Source organism: Lynx canadensis, chromosome A2, assembly GCF_007474595.2.
Source record: "Lynx canadensis isolate LIC74 chromosome A2, mLynCan4.pri.v2, whole genome shotgun sequence".
NCBI classification, from domain to species: domain Eukaryota; kingdom Metazoa; phylum Chordata; class Mammalia; order Carnivora; family Felidae; genus Lynx; species Lynx canadensis.
In genome coordinates, this window is record NC_044304.2 from 107,313,218 (window position 1) to 107,329,658 (window position 16,441).

A 16,441-nucleotide genomic window follows, 5' to 3' on the forward strand; every position below is an offset into this window, starting at 1 on the left:
CACCCTCCCTCAGGGACAGGAGCAGCTCCTGCTTCAGCAGGCCTCTGCGTGGAGGGAGTACACATGCTCAGATCCCCAGAAATTATTTGTCAAAGGAGGACAGAAATGCAGATTGCCTGACTTATAAATATCAGAAACTCAATGTTTTAGAAACCTCAGGTTTGGGGGCACCAGGTGGCTCAGTCAGTTAAGCCTCCAACTCTTGATCTCAGCTCAGGTCATGATCTCACAGTTCAAGGGATCAAGCCCTGTGTCAGGCTCTGCGCTAACAACTTAGAGCCTGCTTGGGATTCTCTCTCTCCCCTCTCTCTCTGCCCCTACCCTGCTCTCTTTCTCAAAAAATAAACTTAAAGAAACAAAGAAAGAAAAAAAGAGAGAGGAAGGAAGGAAGGAAGGAAGGAAGGAAGGAAGGAAGGAAGGCAGGCAGGCAGACAGACAGGTTTGAATCTCTGGGGCTTTATGTCAAGCCATGGTTTTCTTTGGAGAGTGGGCATGACAAGAAAGGGACATCAGTGGGATTGCTGGGCATGTCCTGCATCTTGGTCTGTGCTGGTTACATGGGTCTGTGTAGTTTGTGAACATTTCACAAAACCATACATTTATTATTTGTGCCTTTCTTTTCAAACAAAAAGGTAATAAAAATATGTATGTAATTTGTTTGTCCTGTATTAACTGTCTGTCTACACCAAATATGAAGGCTTGATGAACTTAGGGAACATGCTTTTTTGCTCCCCTTTAGTACCTAGCACAGTGGTAATATTTGATTGGATGAATATTAATGAGAGCTAGTGATCAATAAACAAATACATAGCTAGAACACAAAACATGTAGATCCATGAAAAAAATTTAATAAATTCAGATTTTGCCATTTCTTTAAGAAATATTTAAGATGGGAGTTCCTGGGTGGCTCGACTGGTTGAGCATATGACTCTTGATTTCAGCTCAGGTCATGATCTCATAGTTTGTGAGATCGAGCCCCACGATGGGCTCTGCACTGACAGTATGGAGCTTGCTTGGGATTCTTTCTCCTTCTCTCTCTGCCCCTCCCCCACTCATGCACAACATGCTCACTCTCTCTCAAAATAAGTAAATAAACTTTAAAAAAAGAGAAATATTTAGGATGGAAAAATACACACTCATACATATTCACACACAGATAGAGGTAGAAATCATAGAGGTAGGTAGAGATAAAGACAATCCTCACAGTTTTTGCAAGGAGTCTACACTCAAAGCCGTATTATTTACATTAACTACTGTCACTATTCATACTGCTGAACAAACTGGAGAGTCCCTTTCTGGAAATATCTTATAAGAATAGGGACATAAAACTAGAGGTTTACTTGACATTTTGCTCACAAAAATAGACTCAGTACCTCTGCAAACAATACTTAACTCTGTGATATCCAATTAAGACCCTAATGAATGCTTTAGTTGGATGAGGCAGTTATTCATTTATTGTCTTTTCATTTTTAGCCCTATTCTAAATCCAGTTATCCCTGACAAACAAATAAATCCATAGAACAAGACCACCAATTAAAAAACAGATGCTCCCATTACAATCCTGTCATCTCTTACAACTAAAGCAAACTTCTTGTTAATGTCATTATAGAAAATAGAGCAGAAACTTCCATTTGTGACAGAATTTCTTCCTAGGCCAGAGGACAACAAACTTTTCTCGTAAAGAACCAGAGAGTAACTATGTTAGGCTTTGTGAGCCAAAAGGTGTCTGTTGCAACTACACAACTCTTCTAGTTGTAGTGCAAAAGCACCCATAAGCAACATGTAATAAATTCCTTCAGCCATGTTCCAATAACTTTTTATGTACAAAAAATAGGCAGATTTGTACTTTAGGCAAATGTAGGAGAGTATTTCTTAAATACAATTATTTATTTCTCTTATATCATGATATCTTTTCTTGAACCAGAAGGAAACAGAACCATTTAACTATCAAGTTTTCGTCAGTAGTACATTACTGTAGGGAAAAACATTGTTCATCTTTGAATGATCATGGATTTTAGGTTATTCCGTATGTCCATAAAGCCCATAAATTATAAATAAAGTGGATATAAAGCCATGTCAGATTGACCTTCTCCCTCACCATAGCAAGTTTTCACATAGGTTTTTGAAAGGTCTGTACTTATTTTGCTCTGCTTTCCAAATGCGGAGATAAATATGTTCCCTGACAGCCTGACTCTTTCTGAGGCAGCACTCAATTTATCATTACTCTGGAGCACATTTTCCAAAACCTGACAAAAACATCCCTGAAAGCTTCGGAGGGGAAAAATAAACCCTCATCTCAGGCTGTGTAAGTTACAACCAAGTACAACGATGGATAAAGTAAGAATCAATCTTGATTCATGCTTTTGGAACATCCTAAAAAATGGCAGCTTGTAATCCAAAGGCCATGGCCCAGCAGAACCAGAGGCAATTAGGCAGGAAACAGAAAAGATATTAAATATTGTTTTTTATGTCACTTTTTTTTTAATTTTAAAGAAGCCCATTATTACAGATCTCTGAGTAAAACACTATTAAGCTGGTGCTCAGTTACCTCTCCTAAAACTGCTTCCTTCAAATTATGTGTAACTGAGAAAAACAAAACAAAACAAAACAAAACAAAACTAACGACTTGGAACATAAAAACAGGGCCAATGTTGCCAGAAGAGCTTGGTTAAATGCACTTAGAGTTCCTGAGAGCACTGAAAACACATTAGCCCTGACGGATTTAGTGGATTGCTGACTTGAAAGCTCTTGTCTTTAAGGAAAAGATCTGGGACAGGTAACTTGATGTTTCTTGATGAGGAGTAGAGCCAAAATCAGTCTACATGGGAAGGAAAACAAAAGAATATCCACAGGCAAATGAGGGAACTGCCCACCAACACTGGCAATCTTTTGTTCACTAATATTGCAAAAACTATAGACATTAGGCAAATAGCATCCTAAAAATGGCCCTATACTCAAGGCCCACCCTGTAGAAGATGTAAGAAAGCTACATACCTAACTATATACAAGGAGCTGATAAGATAGGTGTCAAAAAAAAAAAAAAAAAAAAAAAAAAAAAAAAATATTTGGTAACCGCACCTAGAACCAGGGACAGGGCAAGCTGGGAAAGACAGAAATGTTTCCTGGGGATAGAAAAGGGCTGGTACTTGAAGAGATGAACAAATTTAGACAGGAAGAAATTGCGTTGTGGGGAAAGGCTGCCAAGAGAGGAAGGAGAAAGCCTTCTAGGCAGAAGAATGCAAGTTGTATAAAACAGCACATCAGAGAAATAAAAGGCATGCTCACGAAGTGGTTAAATGTGCCTGCATACATACAGGGGGCTTGGTGGGAGGCTAACAGAACAATAATAGAAACTGCATTAATTGAGTGCTAGCTTTGTGCCAGGGACTGTGCTAAGAGAATTTAATGGATTTAGACTTTAAAACAACCATGTAAATGAGTTTCTATTTTTAATCCCATTTGAAAAATAGAAAATTGTGATTAACTCAGCCAAAACCACACAACTAGTAAGTACTAAACTCAGGATTTAAACCAGGCAGTTTCTAATTACTGAGTTCCACAGTGTGTCGGGGTAAGAAAAATCTACAGATTTCTTTTTTTTTTTCCTGAATTCCAAGCTAAAGTCAATCTACAGCTTATTTATAAGGAATAGGAAAGACACTGAATTATTTTAAGTAGGGACATGGGAAAAATCAGAATCTTAAATATGAAAATAGATACTTAAAATTTTTAAAAAAGTATCAGACAAGGAATGATTTGGGGGAAAAAAAGACCACATAGCAGGTTAAGAGTACAGTGGAGTGAAATTAAAGAGTTTGAAATTGCATAGTATGGGTAAAAATGGAAAAGGGCAAATGCGCGAGAGAACAGTCAAGAAAGATCATGAGTCTCCTGACATGGAAACTGAGAGGGTACTAGGAAGAAAAATCATTACAAGATGATTGAGTCTGGGTTGATGGGAAAGAGAAATTTTGAAGGGATCAAGATGGACTCAGTTTTAATATTTTTGAGAACTCAGTGGGATATATAGATAGAAAAGTCTAATAGGCAGGTGAGAATGGCTCACAAATCCCTCTAATCCAACATGCATAACCTAAATCCATTAAGGCCCACAAAAATAATGGCAAGCCAATGGAGTTCTGCTCTAATTCTCTCCTAATTAACACCAAAATACTGCCTCTCTACTGTGAATGCCAGAAGTTTAAGGGTCATGCTTGACTTCTCTACATTTCCTCATATACTCCTATCCAGACTGTTATAAGCACTACCAATTTCACTTCATAAATATCACTCAGATTTCTTTCTCTCCATTTTTACACCTTTACTGCTGTAATGCAAGCTACAATTTTGACTCACCTTAATTACTAAGATGGCCTGTTCGTGAGCTATCCAACTTCCATCTTGCTGACCTACCTATATACCCTATACACAGTACAGCTAGAGCAACTTCATCAAACGATAGATGATGTTGTCCACATATCCCCATCTCCCTCTAATCATTATGCCCAATGCTCTAGGGTTAAAGATAAAACAGTCTTGGGGCACCTGGGTAGCTGAGTCAGTTAAGTGTCTGACTCTTGATCTTGGCTGAGGTCATGATCTCACAGTTCATGAGATCTAGCCCCGCATTGGCCTCTGTACTGACTGCATGGAGCATGCTTGGGATTTTCTCTCTCCCCCTCTCTCTGCCCCTCCACACCCCATGCCATGTGTGTGAACTCTTTCCTTCTCTCTCTTTAAAAGTAAATAAAGTTAAAAATTTTTGAAAAAAGGATAAAACAGTTTCATGCCATCATTAAACTCATACATACCCACGCCAACCTGTATGAACTTGCAGTCTTCAAGTTTACCTTGCGGTATTAGTCTTTTTACAAGCTTTTTTACTTTTGCCTTATTGTCTAGTTAATACCAACTCATCTTTCTGACCTCAGTTTAAAATCATTTCTTCATGAAGCCTTTCAAACCCTCTTGATGAACTCAAATGATACTGTTATATTTGGGCCATTCATTTCAGGTGCAATTTCCAATTTATTGGTATTGTTATCTGACTGGTTTTCCCTCCATGTCAAACCAACAATTTTCACTTCAGTCTGTTTTGGTCTAACTTGTGCTCTACCATTCAACTGAAATTTCCCTTTTCAAGGTCAACAAAGACTGACTTTCCCAATCCTGTGGCTAACCTACCTGGTCCTCTTGCTTGTCCTCTCAGTAACAAGCCACATATTTCAACAGCTCTTTCTTACTGCAAACTTATTGAGCATCCAGAGAAATTCTCCTGGCTTTCTCCTGCTGCTCCTTCTTACTTTCTCCAAGGCTCATCATTGTATATTCCTCTCTCTCTACTCTGATTCCCTACATGATCACTCCTGGTCCTAGATCTATGCACAAATCTCACATTTTTGTCTCCGACAAGCAGGGGAGAAGAGCATAGGGGGAGACACACACACACACACAAACACACACACACACACACACACACACACACACACTCACACACAGAGAACATTAAGCAAGCTCAATGTTCAGTGTAGAGTCTGAGGTGGTGCTAGATCCCACAACCCTGGGATCATGATCTGAGCCGAAATCAAGAGTCTGGCACTCAACAAACTGAGCCATCCAGGTGCCCCTCCAATAACTTCTTGAATTTCAGGCTCGTGTACCCAACTGCCTATTTAACAGCACCTATTAGATAATTTAAAGGCATTTCAAATGCAATATGTCCATGGAAGAATGGAACATATTTAATAAATCTAAAATCGTACATTATTTTTTTTGAGAGAGAGAGAGAGAGAGCTAGGGTGGGGCAGAAGGAGAAAGACAGAGAGAGAGAGAGAGAGAAAGAGAGAGAGAGAGAGAGAGAGAGAGAGAGAGAGAGAGAGAGAGAATCTTAAGCAGGCTCTATGCCCAACTTAATGCCCCGTGCAGGGCTTGATCTCATGACCTTGAGATCATGACTGAAATCAAGAGTTGGATGCTTAACTGACTGAGCCACCCAGGTGCCCCTAAAATAGTACATTAAAAATAGCACCCACTCTCTATCACTTCCTTTCCTCTTGCCCGGACTTACTTTTCATCATGGCACTTATATATAAAATGATATTAAGTACTTGTTACTTTCTATCTCTTCCAAGAAAACGTGTTTCCCCATGTACTGTTTTTACACTGCATTTCTAATGCCTAGAACAGAACCTGGCATCAGGTAGGTACTCAAAATATATTTACAAATAAAATAATAAATTATTATCAATCACTCACTAAACTATAAATTCACTAGGCACAAAAACTATGTACGTGTTTTATTAGCATTGTTTTCCAAGTACTTGGTAAATGGTAGTCATTGAATAGTTTTTGACTCATTGAATAAACAGAAGTAACATTCTAATAGTGCAGTCTTACCAATGACAAAGACTAAAGTTGCAACAATGAGTGAAGCTATCCAAGGTGGCAAATTCTGTAAAGAGGCTAAAGATAGCAAAAAAACTGATAAAAAGTAAACGCATTTGATAACCAGGAAATTGTTAATAAATTTAAAGGCCAATTTAAGTACAGGTATACATTGATAGCAAAGTATAATTCGCTACAGAATAAGTGGGAGGCACAGAGACAGATGCCCTAAGGGTAAACATGATATAGTAGATACTCTTCTTAACATCTGAGTTCCCTTCACTCCATATGCCAATGTTGAAATTTTCTGCACCATTATATCAACTAGGTATTCAATACCTATCTGTGTACCCTTAAAGAGGCTACTTCCCCATGGGGTACCTTAAATCTAAAAGAACTGGACCTTTTATTTTTACCGCTGTGTGAATAAGGAGCCATATATCTGAAAGTTATAAGAGTAGGTCATTGCTTAGAACACAAAACATTGCTATGAAGTTAAGTTTCAAGGACAGCTACATGAGGGTAATGTTTGAGCCCTTTTATTTAGAAATTGAAATTGGGAAGAAAAACAAGTAAGAGCTGGTAACTGTAATATTTACTGGCCTGTTAGAATTTTTCTAAGTTAATGATTTTTAAAACATTTGATAAGACTACATAGATTGCACCTTGGCAAGTAATATACGGATAAAGAGGAACACCCTCCAACTGTGGAAGCCAGGAGGTGTTGATACAATGCAGGAAGTGGCCATGAATCTATAAGCCAGGCCAGTAAAACCATTTTTATCACCACTGACTCTAAGCTGGTAAGAACAAAAAAGCTGGTTCAGGTTCTAGAATTGGCAAGAATTAGGGCCATGACTCAACTACGTTCAGCTTTTGCTTTGATTCACAATTATACTGGCAAAGAATCCTTGCAAAGAATAAACACAAGATTAAGAATGTAAGTCAGTAGATGCTCCCTGAGGCTTTGTTTTATTTCACACAAAGGCAAAGCCAAAGTTCAATACTACCAGAATCCCATGCAGAGGGAGGAATCCTCCCAGTTAGCACAGTACAAGATGTAGGAATTTGGCCTTTTATAACCATCTGGTTTGGGGACCACAGCAACAATGAAAGGGCCAGTCCTCTTCCCTTCAGTGAGAGCTTTGCTGCACCACAGATGTATACATACTTCTGTACTCTATTTCTTGTGCTTCATCAAACCAACAAACTTTCAGTGCAACTGGCTTGGCTATGGCCTACCACAAGCCCTGGTTAGAAAATCTCCATGCCCTAAGTAGATGGGAGAGGAAGCTCATTTCACAAATCAGTACTCAGTTTAAGAAACAGAAATTCCTGGGGCGCCTGGGTGGCGCAGTCGGTTAAGCGTCCGACTTCAGCCAGGTCACGATCTCGCGGTCCGTGAGTTCGAGCCCCGCGTCCGGCTCTGGGCTGATGGCTCAGAGCCTGGAGCCTGTTTCCGATTCTGTGTCTCCCTCTCTCTCTGCCCCTCCCCTGTTCATGCTCTGTCTCTCTCTGTCTCAAAAATAAATAAAAATGTTGAAAAAAAATTTAAAAAAGAAACAGAAATTCCTATTAGCTAAGAGAAAATGAGCATGCTTTGGGTAGCAAAAGGCCACCAATGTTTTGCTCATCATAAAAAAACAAAAACAAAAAGTCTTCACAGGTATCAATGAATCCTTTGTACTTAGTCTCTTGACACTCAAGCAGGAAGTACAAAGAAAAGAGTCCTGAAATAAGAACATAAAATTCCACCTTCAATCTACAAAAACAAAAAGTGTGGAATGAATGGAATCTGGACAACATAACGCAAAGGGAAAGTTGACTTCCAATTTCTTCAAACCAGACCTATCAAAGTCATTTCTGCAAATTAAAAATTAAATTTTCAATTTTTTTTCCTGTTTGGCCTGGAAAAAATATCATACACCAATACATTAACCGCTTTTATAATGTCTAGAATAAAAAAGAGGGAAAAATCAAACATATAAAGTGTTACAATATATCAGCTTATCAGGATTTCCCCAATCATAAGCTCTAATAGAGTGTCCCTGCCTCAAAGTCATCTCTTTCCACACAGTTTTCATTTCCTTCTGAAGTTATACTTTTTTACTATACCACAAATAAAATTAATTAGGGCACATACCATACTGTGTTCTAAGAAAAATGACTGAGTATTTTTTTTTTAGGTCACAGCTAACCTTATTTATATTAAGTAAAACTATATAGAAAAGAAATACTGTATTAGAAATCCAAAAGCTATTCCAAGGCCAACCTATTCTATAATTTCTAGAGCTACACGTAAGTGAAAAACACACACTTGTAAAGTAGACTAGCATACTGCTGTGGATAAATTCACTTTTAGAGTAAGGTTTGATATAAATCATGTTTTCCCTCCTAAAAATGCCTTCATTCATTTTATTAGTTGATATTTGATTCTGTGGAAAGAAGGGAGGGAAGAGAGGGCTATGGGAAAGCAAGAAACTGAGCAAGTGACCACCCTCTCATGAATTACACTCAGAAATCATGATAAAAATCTTCTGTGTTTATTCACACTTTTTTAAGTAAGTATTTCATGTGGCTGAGGAAAGTATTTTCTTTCTGTTGTCATTGGTACATCATCACTTAAATGGGACTCTGATAAAGTTACATAGCAGTGCGGAAAGTAGAATAGATTATTTTCTATTCCTTCCACATGTGTGACCTCTTAGCTTACTGTTTACTTCCGTTAAGCCCTCAAAGTCTCAGTGTTTATTCTTGTCAGATACTGAAAATAACTCTGAACCTTCCACTTCATCCAGGTTGACAATCAAATGCTGATAATCAATTCATGAAATGTGTCACAAATAAAACAAGTGCCTAAATCTAACTTAAACAGTTAATATTGTAAAATAAAGTGCCAATTACTGAATTTGGTCAAATTAAGAATAATCTTATTCTCTCAAAACAGAATAACATGATTGAATATTACTTCCAAAATAAGCAAATGTATTTATTACTACTACTTACCAAGGGGAAAATGTGATAGAAGACAAGCACTTGATTAGAATAAAAAAAAAAAAACTTTACTGAAAAATGGACAGTATATTTCAGAGAACAGAGATGGTCGCTTAGCATTCTAACAGAGTAAACTGAAAGATAAAAACATTGTTGACTGAGGGAAATGCTTTATGAGACAATCCATCACCCTCAATCAAAAAGGAAGCATTTTCAAAATTCACTTATTTATTCAGTGTTACTCTGTTTTTATTTTCTGTTTTTTTGTTTTTTTGGTTTTTTTTTGTTTTTTTTTTTTTGGTACCTGTTTTGTACCAGCTACTGTTGTAATCACAGACAAAACAAAGAATGAGAGACACAATGAGAGTGCAAGTAAGGTAGGAAAGGAGCACTGACAGAAAGGATATTTTAAGCAGCTTAATGTCAAAAAAACATTGGATTGGAAAAGAATACTGTGGCAATATATATTCTTGCAAGGATAAAGAGGGGACAAATTATGAAACTATCTAAAAGCTATGGTATAGGGGGTTGGTGGAGACAGTGGGGAGGAAGGTTGATTTATTTATGGAAATTGATAATTTTTAATTAAAATCTAAAATTTTTAAAAATGCTTAAATATCAATACCAAAAATAAAAGTAAACAGCACAAAGAGGAAGAGGGTAATAACATTTAAGTCTTTTCTTAAGGAATTACCAAGTACATGTGTGGCAGAGTTTTATGAGATATCTGTTGCAGAGAATGGAAAGGTAAATAAAACACGGGCACTTAGAAGTATTACTGGGGTCAGACCAAGATGGGAGATCACAGATTTATTATGACACCAGTTTTCACAGTTTTGTGATTTCTGATAGCATTCAATACCCCAAGTGAAAAAGCAAAGCGAAACTGCTCAATTGAGAAAGGTCAAAGATTTTGCCAGATGTGAAGTGGAAGGAAAAGAGTACAAAGAAAAGATTTGGGCAAAGGAATTCTTTAAGTTGTATACTAGGTCTTGGCTGCATGGTAAGGAGAAGTGAGTGAGAAAACAGTCATGAAGAAAGCAAGGTGTGTCAAGGTGCTGGAGATTGGTGGGAGGTGGACAGAACAAGAAGATTACTGCTTTGTGATTGATGATTTTAAAGATGAAAAGTTCCAGATAATATCAAGATTCAGAATAGAGTCATTGGCCAATGGTTAACGTGGAAGGGAGAAGAATACCAATGAAGGTAATTTGGTTAAAAATTTCTACAGGCTATTAATTGACTTGTCAACCCATATAATTTAATCAATCATAATGCAGGGTGCCTGGGTGGTGCAGTTGGTTAAGCATCTAACTCTTGATCTCAGCTCAGGTCATGATCTTACAGTGTGTGGTTTCAAGCCCCGCACCAGGCTCTGTGTTGATGGTGTAGAGCCTGTTTGGGATTCTGTCTCTACTCTCTGCCCCTCCCCAGCGGGTGCGTGCTTGCTCTCTCTCTCTCTCTCAAAATAAATAAATAAACTTAAAAAATTTAAAAAAAAATCAATCATAATGCTAACAGGAGGTAAGAAAAAGGAAAATTGTGATCCAAATTTCTAAATCTGAAGAAGTACTAAAGAAGATGATAGATGATACTGAGAGAGTAGGCGATGACAATATAAAAGACAAAATGAAATAAAACAATACATCTTGGATGAGCTCTATATTTTTTAACATCACACTTCCCAGCTGTTGAAAAGAATCACATACTGACATAAAATGCCATCATTGTAAAGTCATGACCACCTACTCAAATGCCCCTTCCTCCAATATCACCCAGATCCTAGCAAATGTCTCAGTCAGTAACTCCTCCAACCTTGTTCAAAAACTTCAAACTTTCTTCACTTTGTTCAGATTTCTATCAAGAAAGTTTAAATTCCAAAAATATCCTCAATTTAACACTACAAAGCCTATATACCTATTCAGATTGTTCCTTTCTCTCCCTCCTTCCCTCTTTCTCTATAGAAGGTGTTAACTGCTACTCAAAGTCAACTCATACTCCATGTCTTAAAACCTATTCAATTTCACATTTTTAGGTACCCATCAAACATTGCTTTACTTTTCTAAATTTTGTTTTGTATTTGTTTTTGGAACCCATGTTGTGGCACTTGAACTGGTGGACTGAAACACACAGTACAGAGAGGGTTTGAGCCCTTTTCCTCTGCCTCAATACATTTCAGGGGTGGGGACCACCCACTTGACCCCCACCAAGAACAGGAGAGTACGCTTTTATATTTTTGATCACTGGGACTTTTCATAGATATTTAAACATGCTCAAAAACTCCTATCTTAGAAAAGCTCCTTCAAATTTCCATTATTGTGCAAAAACAGTTCTTTTTTTCAAATCTTCACAGACAAACTTTTTGAATGAGTCACTCCATCTCCATTTCCTGGGCTCCTACTCACTCTTTAACACATTTTCACCTGGGTTTCACCCCAATCACCATGGCAACACATCTTTAGCTAAAATCACCGATGATCTCCTAGTGTTCAAATCCAATGGATATTTTTCATTCCTCATCTCAACCTCCCAGCAACATCTACAGGGATAATTATTCCGTCTTTCTTATAGGATATTTTCCCCTAGTCTTTGGAATACCATAGATTCCTGCTATTGGTCTTCTCCTGTGTGACAATTCATTTTTATTCTGTATATCCTGTGTATTCCAATATACTCTAAAAATTGACCAAGAAACCTACAATTATCTTTTTATCACTCTACATTCTTTTCCCAGGGATTCTTATCTACTTCAAAGGAATCAAGTACTATCTGTATCACCAAATCTATATATCTTTTTCCCAGTTTGCTGCACGTATCTCTTAATTTATGTAGCCACTATTCACTCAGGAGTTTTGCTTGGATGAGTGAAAAGAGTACTGGTTTCCAGAGCAAAGGAATAACGATCTCTAGACATAACTTTGTGTTTTGTTTTTTTGTCCTTGTTTTGAAAAAACTCCTACTTTTTCTCAAGATCCAACTCAAATTCTAAGTTATCTACAATGAATTACTTATTATCTTACTCTCATCTACTATATACTCTCATCTACCTATACTATAGCCTACTATGTACTTCCTGCCCATCTATCTTCTATCATTGCCCAGAACCCATGGTGTTATAATTTCTATATTCATGTGTCTTCCTCTAAGCCCCAAATTAGGAGCCACTTAATGACAGGACCAGGTTCTATTCATAAATTTCTTCTCAGAACTTTCTACTCTGATGTATGAGAGATGCTCAAAAAATTTTATATGAACAAATGAGTGCCAATAGACCAATAAATTGTTCTCTGGGGTTTTCAAAGAGATATTAATAGACATTCCCAAAAGAAAGGATTCTGGGATTAAATAAAGTCGGGGAAATTTGTACTAAATCCCACTTCTAGAGATTCCAACACACACTTGCATCTGACAAACTATAAGAAGTCCTTAAAATAGAAAACTATTTAATTTTGTTTAATGTTTGGATAAGGAAAGCTTTCTTGCCCTTTTCTTCTTTTAACACACATACTAGCATTCCCCAAACAATTTTCCCTTTTGTCTTAACATAGTTTGGATTTGGATTTTAACTTATTAGGATCAGCAAAACAGATGTTAAAAAAACAGAAATTATGCACATTCTCTTTATCTAGGATTCTCCCCAAAGGTAAGGCACAGGGGCTAATTCCTTTGTTACAGCTTTGACAGTTCATAGTGGAGAAGAAATTTTGATCAGTATAGTACTCCCATACTATTGATATATACACCAAATCTAAGAGAATCTTGTTGTTTTCTTTTTTATAAAAGAATTTATAAAAGAATTTAATTTTAAGAATTAAAAAACACTGTCCAACCATAAAGAATAGCAATATTATAGCCACACTGAAATCATTGTTTTCTTTTGCTTTGCTTTGAAAGTGTTCTTACCAAGATAATATAGTTACCTGAATACTAAACATGCCAGCAAGCAGTTATGCAAGTAACTTAAATGACAGAAGCATCCATGGCTCCAAAATGTAATTTCCACATGAAGGTGAAACCCTGTACCACTTCACCTTCACAGTATGTTTTCTGATAGAGTTTACAGTACCTTGAAAACCAGGAACCCAAACACAACAATAGTCCCACCGTGAATGGTTTTTATGCTATACTGTTTTCAGTGTGTGACAGGGAAGGAAACTCTATTTTGCCAAATAGAAAGTTCTGACATATGGGGTGGCAAATAAGATTATGTAACGATAAAGCACCCATCTTGGTAACCAGAACTCTTATTAAGAACAACAGGATAGCAAAGTGACTCATCAGCTTGTGTGCTCTTTCTCAATTCTAGTAATTTGGGACAAGTGTGGGGAAGTTACAAGTTGTTTATGTGCAGCCCAAAATGACAGGCAATACAAGTTACTAAGCAACATTAAGGACTCACGTTTTTCTAATCCTTAAAAGCTGCCACAAGCTGAAAAATCCTGTAATATAAAGGTAAAGGGAAAAGCAATGTGGGAGTCATGTTTCTGACTGAATGAAAATGTTTTGCTCAATAATTCTAAAATTCTGATTCACCATGAGTTCATCAGTCTTAGTTTTAGGATTATTTCACGTGCATAACCCTCCTCTCATCACTGTCAACACCAGAAACTTGTTCTATCATGACAAAAATGATAATGGGGGGAGATGTGTGGAAATGGTTCTTATAAATCTTGAAACCAGTTTGTTCCTCAGTAAAGTGGACCTCTGTTCTTCTCTATTTCAACTCTTTCTTTCATAGCACTTAATAAAACAATAACAACAATAAATCATGTATTTGCTTCCTTGTTTATTATATTGGCTTGTGTCTTTCTCTTTCACTGTAGTACCTTCAGTACTGTAGGAACTTGTCCCTTATTTTATTCTTCCTTCCCTGAGGCTGGCATATTGCTTGACAGAGTAGCCCATCAATGACTAAAGAATGAAATAAAATAAGGGCACCTGGGTGGTTCAGTTGGTGAAATGTCCAACTGTTGATTTCAGCTCAGGTCATGATCTCACAATTTGTTTGTTCAAACCCCGTGTCAGGCTCTGCACTGATTGTGCAGAGCCTGCTTGGGATTCTCTCTCTCTCTCTCTCTCTCTCTCTCTCTCTCTCTCTCTCCTCATTCCTTGCCCTCCCCCTGCTCATGTGCTCTCTCTCTTTCTCAAAATAAATAAAAGAATAAACTTAAAAAAAAAGTATGAAATACAATAAAACACAGGATCCTGGTGTTAGTAGTTCTGTTTCTTAAGGTAATAGTTTTAGTAACAGTGTTTATTTATATGAACCTTAAAATTTCCCAGAGGTAGCTGTGTGTTACTTACAATCCCTAAAATACAACGTTATGAAAGGCAGGCAAGCGAGAATTCCCGTCTTTCTTTCTTTTCATGAAGGAACCAGTAAAGGGATTCCTTGGTCAAAAGCCCAGGAAAAAAACATTTCCTCACATTCTCTGTCTCAGCAAAACAAGTTGCTGAATAAAATACAAACTCATCTTATGTGTTTGAAGTTCTGTTTTCAGGTCAAGGATCCTGTAACGCTCTTCCATAGCACCTCTATTTCTTCCTCCTTTCCAGTTCATATAATTCAAAAGGAGTCCATTTATGTAATAATAGATTTGCTCACACAAGAGGAAATTTTCCCAGTCTGCATAGGTACAAATAGAATAGTTGGTAAGGATGAAAATAGAGCATCAGTTTGCATATTAAATGGATGATAGCTGTGACTGCCTTTTAAGAATGGTGGAGGAAGAAAAGTGAAAGGCCTCTCATCATGGTTCTAGCTAAAGGGAAGAGAACTACAATTTTTTTGTTTTTAAATTTTTTAAAGTTTCTTCCTTTGAGAGAGAATATAAACTTGAGCTAGGGAGGGGTAGAGAAAGGGGAGAGAAAGAATCCCAAACATGCTCCATAACATCAGCATGAAGATCAATGTGGGATTCAAACCCAGGAACTATGAGATCCTGACCTGAGTCAAAATCCAGAGTCAGCCGCCCAACCAACTGAGCCACCCAAGCACCCTAAGAATTAAAATTTCTAAGGGTTGATTGTGTGCCTGCCACTCTCCTGGCAGTATTTACATGTGCTATCTAATTTATCTTTGTGACCAGTTGCCATTTTTTTTTCTATAATTCAATAAAAACCTTTTGGGCAAAATACTAAGTAAAGATGACCCTAATGAGAGGCTGTTTATTATAACGTTTAATAGATTTTATGAGTTTCATAAATATTTTATTAATATAAAACTAAAATGGAAACAGTTTTTAGATTTAAATTTTATTTAGAACATTTTCTTTGCTATTAGTACTTTACTTTTTACCTGAGACAACATCCTAAGTAAATAGGAAGTAACAAATAGCTAATATTTTTGAGTAGTTATTATGTTGCTTCTGTTCTAAGCCTCTTACACACAGGATTAATTCAATAATTCAATTCAATAAAGTGGATATCATTTTCATTGCCCCTATTTTACAAAGAGAAATCTAAACCAGAGACTTTAAGTAACTTGCTCAAGGTCATCCACATAGTAAAGATTTGAGGCCATGCAATTTGAATGCAAAGAGTAAGTGTTAACCCCTGTATCACAGTGCCTAAGAAGGAAATAATTAAATTCAAATGGGCATCTTTGCATACCGAGAAATTTTACATGGAGTCGATTTCCCCACACCTTAAACCACAATTCCATCATCATGAATAATCAAAATATGATATAAGTCAAGACTCTGTAAAGAAAAAAACAAATATAAAGGAAGGTCTAGTTATTTCACTGAGGTAATCTCATCCTGAGATAACTTTGTTGATGAAACTCCAAAGGGATCTTAAATACCTACCACACATCTCATCACATCTGTTCTTCTTCTGGCTATAACTCTTATTTGACAACTGATTTGTGTGGTTTGGAGAGTAAAATAGAATTATTTGACCTAAGACGATATTTTTAATGAAAATGCTGTATTTGGACAGCCCTAGGCGATGTCCATTCAGTTCACATCATTATGTTGTTTTAATACTTAAAGAAATTTACAAATCATTAATAAGTAAAATCCAACTTATCCCATAAACTGAAAATACTTCTTTGGGGGAG

At 36.9% G+C, this 16,441-nt stretch overlaps 1 protein-coding gene and 1 non-coding gene across 2 annotated transcripts in view; both read right to left on the minus strand.

The window, feature by feature from the left end:
• The window catches only part of DGKB (diacylglycerol kinase beta), a 715,928-nt gene that overhangs the window by 693,774 nt on the left and 5,713 nt on the right, over positions 1-16,441 (minus strand).
• LOC115509508 lies at positions 11,472-11,598 on the minus strand. The gene has a single exon (XR_003967396.1). It is a non-coding gene; the product is annotated as a small nucleolar RNA SNORA57 (small nucleolar RNA).